Raw genomic sequence first — 4,672 nt, 5'->3', positions numbered from 1 at the left:
CCATTTCATAGCAGTACAAATGCTATTATTTAATTCTGTACACCACATCAGTTTAATATTACAGAATTATTTTAGCAAAAATGTCCAATTCCTGCTAGAACTGACCCCAGGATGCACTGAAAATGCTACATCTAGGTAGCTGCTGCTACTGAGTCTTGCAAAAAAAACCACAAAACTTTGACATAAACATGTATTGCAAAACTGACAGTGATGTAAAGGTAAGCAGCATGAAAAGTGTTCTCATAAACATGGCTGGAATATCCCTTTAAAGTAAGAACATGAAGTGAACGGTAGCACAACGAAAGTAAGCTGCTTGTGCAGGATCAAACCAATCCAAAACGACGAAACCACACCCCTGACAAAATTCCAGAGTTGATGCGAGCTCCAATGGGTAAATGGATGCTGAAGCGATATGTGCTCCAGAACGTCGTGCAAAGTGTAGAAATGAGGGGAGGGACTTTGTCGAGTGCATCGTTCTGATCCAAACTCAACGTGAAGCATCTGACAGAAAAGCAGGATAGTCCTAAAAAGGTTGCAATGCAATTAGCACTTTGGGCACACAGTTTTATGGGCTTATGTTAAAGAAAACAAGATGTCAGGCACTGTGCAATAAGAACTTGTGCCAAAACAGAGAGTAAAGAAGAAAGAAACTAAAAAAAATAGAATGACGTTTGATCTCTTTCAGTCTTATTTGGTTGAATTAACCCTCCCGTGGACCCAAAGGTACGAGGACATCGCTTTTTCTGTTCAGTTATGAGGGCTACAGGAGGGTTAACTCGGATCGCTCTGTTCTCCCTGTCCTCTGTTTGTCCAGTGGAGCTGCTCTTCCAACATGGCCATTAGACACGCGAACACACGGGATGTGTTGTCACGTTGAAGCCGTTTATATGTTTAAGACAACAAATGAACAATCTATTGTTTATTCTTTTTTTTATTTTGTTTTTTTGTTTGTTTGTTTTAATGTCACAACTCCAACCTGCATGCTTTATCCAAGCTTAGAACCAGCAAAAGTGACCCAAAAGCAGTAAAATTTTCAAACACCATTACAAAATAATTGACTTAGGGCATTATTTAGGGCACTATAGTTAGCAAATGAGTGGATAGCTCTTTAGCTAAAGTTTGGTGTCGCCCTTATGATAAACTTCGAACCCTAACAGATCATGTGAAGTCTTAGTTTAAAACTTTGGCACGCAAGGAGGCGGGCAAACTGCTTTGGAATGTTAGTTTCATTAAAGTATGTTTTATCTGTCGCCTTGTGGACAGGGAGATATATTTTCAGGTCAGAGGGTTTGGTTACCCTCATGTTGCGAATGCAGTTATTTCAAAAATGACAAACTCTTTTCAGGCATTTGCAGAAGTCCGAAAATAGGCCAAAGTGTCTTCAGCACGCCTGACCTCCACGACTTACCTGTCATGTACATCAGCAGTGACGTACCTGAACCCGAGAGTCAGAGCGAAGGCATTTCAAACCGGCCCGCAGCTACATTCCTTAGCTGTCATGTTACTTTGGTCATATTGGGTGTGGTCGTTCCCTGTTGGTGAGAACGGTTCTGCGCTGACACCTGCTGCTGTGTGCGGTTCTCAGGAACAAAAGGAACTAACAGAGGCAAGAGAACAAAAAGTTAGCTGAAACAAAGGGACAAAAGGGAACTCAAATTAACTGTTCGTGGGTAATGTTGTTTTAGAATCTGTACATGTTGCGTGTAAAAGCATGTCCTTGTCTCGGCGTAATTAGAGAGTACTTTGGGTAACCACCTCACCTTTAGGCTAAACTGGAGTCAGCTAATGTTCAAATGTCTGATGTAATGTGACAGATGGCTTTGTTTCTGCACACAGTGGAGCCTGTGTTGGTGACTTGATCCAAAATACCTCCACAAAATTGCAAAAGTTTTAAGGGAGTTGTATCAGCCTTGGACTTGTGACCTGTCCAGGGTGTCCCCCGTCTCTCACACAGTGACTGCTGGAGATAGGCACCAGCTCCCCCCGGACTCAGAAAGGAGAAGCAGGTCAAGAGATGGATGGATGGATGGATGGATGGATGGATGGATGGATGGATGGATGGATGGATGGATGGATGGATGGATCAGCCATTTTTTTTCTCCTTTGCTTAAACACATTGGAAACTTATAGCCTTCAAATGTCAGTTATTTGTAAATGTAAATAGCAGCAGCGTAGAAAACACTGTTTTTCTGGTTTGACTGATTTGGAGTTAAAGTGATAGTCTGGATTCTTTAAGGTGGAGTTCTGTGGAATGGTTATGATCAAACCGTTGTAGACACGGACGCTTGGTGAAGTTCTAAAAAAAAATTGGGGAACCAAAACTGGGAACTGGCACAGTAAGACAGGTCGGCGTGATGGAAACCGCAGCGTGTTCTCATACGGGACACTGAGATCAACAGGTCCGGAGAGATAAATGGCGTGATATCGCTTAGGATTTTTACTCTTTTCTATCGGATTCTTGGCCAGAAAGAGATGAAGCATAGTTTGACCATTTTCAAAACAAAACCACTCAGCCTTTTTTTTCCTCATCGCCACAACTGAACGCTGTCTCACTATAGCGACCCAGGGGCTAGTGGTTGGACTGAACCATCTCGAGGTTGAGGAGGGGGGCGAAGGTGTTAAATGTAGCAGTTCTTTTTTAATATTAACTTTTTTATTCTGTAACTCAGAATGCAAAATTAGAATTAAAAAAACGTACCTGCTGTTGTCCCATTGCTAGGAGTGATAACATGTTTTTAAGTCAAACAAATGGAGAAACAAACACACAAATGTGCAGCCCCACTTTAGCAGCTGCTCCATCTGCTCCATCTGGCCTTTAGTTGTAAGTTTAGTTCTTTGAAAAACCTCAATTTTAAAAAAATGGGGATTCAATTGTGGCTGGGTGAGTGAGCTAAAGGCAGTTCATTCAAACATCATTGTGTAAACTTCCACAGTGTAAAAGTATGGCTCTTCGCAAGTGCAAATAGGAGCAGCAGCAGCTAGCTGTAGTACTTCTGGCTCAGCTGGATACACTTTTAGCAGGAATGACATCCTATTTCCAAAAAAATAAACATGTAGTACAAAACTGACAGATGTCTAAAGATTTTTAGGATAGCATTCACGTGAGCAGCTGTGAAATGTCTTTGATTTGAAGTCGGAGCTCTTAAAAGAATCGCTTTTAACTTACAAAAATATATAGTTTCACATAAAGACATAACAGTTTGAGCCTTCCTGACAGCTTGGTGGTGTTACTGTCTTTCTCTCACGTGCACTCCTCGTATATATTTTCCCCCCTCTGGTTGTGGAGGTCACAGAGCGTTGTGTGAAGAGATGTGCTGTGTGACGGAGCTGCCGTCGTTGAGGCTCGGAGAGCAGCAGGTGGGCCGGCAGGGCACAGCCGGACTCGTCTTTCCCTTCATTGCCTGCACACCAGTCCAGTTCTGGCTGACCCGTGTGGCACCTTCGTCTCCCGATGACACTCTTATCTTTCGTTTGTCTCCTTTTCTTGTTGCCTGCCTTTTTTTCCCCCCCTCCTTTACTGGCGACAGACAAAAACGGCACGCCAGCAGGAAGGCCAGGAGCACCGGTCTGCCGCTGTGTTTTTTACTGTATGGGCCTACGTAAACAAATACATGGAAATGTTGCTTTCAGCATGCATGTACTCATTGCAGCACGCAGCCAGTGCAAATGCACACACACACACAGAGAATCAAGCAGAAATGTACACATTTAGAGCACATAAAAGTTTCCTCTCTGGACATGTTTGCAGTCTAAATCTGTCATATCAGTCGGGGCGACAGCGAGGCTTTCGCCAAAGGACGTTTCGCTTGCCTTGAAGACTGGCGCCTTGTCCTGAAGGGAAGGTGAGCAGGAGGGATGTGAGCAGACAAACGGAGGAAAATACTGGAGTTGGCGAGGGCTAGCAAACTGTGAAGGCTGATCCGGAAGAAGTGGCAAAGTCAATAAAAAGGTATCCAAAGAGTTATGAAGAAGGAAGAAGCGGAAAGAAAAAAAAAAAAAAAGAAGGGGGGTAAGATTAGAGGATAGGTGTGGTGGAACTATTTGTGCAGAGCAAGAGTGGAACCGCCTGGAAAAGTACCAGCCTTGTTTCTCACTCTCTTCTCTCACGTGTCTCCTGACAGTTTATTAGGCTGCCCTGCTGCTTCAAGTGCACACCCAATCCTCAAACACCATTAATGCTCAGCTGACAAGAAACTACCACAGTCTTCACATGGCTGCGTTCTTAAAGGAATAGTCCAGAGCTTTTGAACTAGGGCTGTGTGGGAACATTGTGATCAGTTAATATCTTACCTGTAGTGGATAGCTCTTTGAACGGCCTCAGTTTGGGGAAACAGTTGAATTCTGACTGGACTGGAGAGCTAATGGCTCCTCTGAGTGAAGCCATGCTCAAACTGGACTGCTGTTGTCTCAAAACTATTGCACGTTTCGTCACATTTCCATTGATTTTTGCATTACACGGTTATTCTGTCAGGTATATCTAGCTGCTGCGGCTGCTTTTGTATTTGCAAAGAAAAAAATTAAAAATAAAATCTCACATAAAACACTGAGTAATGCAAAACGGGCAGTCATGAAAAGATTTCAAAAACTGTGTTTGCATGAGCCGCTATTTTTGAGAGTTGTTTTAAAATGGCAGCAATCCACTTTTGGACTAGGCCTTGCTCAGACTAGCCAT

This window comes from Kryptolebias marmoratus, linkage group LG2 (assembly GCF_001649575.2).
Source record: "Kryptolebias marmoratus isolate JLee-2015 linkage group LG2, ASM164957v2, whole genome shotgun sequence".
In the NCBI taxonomy this organism is placed as follows: Eukaryota; Metazoa; Chordata; class Actinopteri; order Cyprinodontiformes; family Rivulidae; genus Kryptolebias; species Kryptolebias marmoratus.
Note: the sequence above shows the minus strand (reverse complement) of the source record.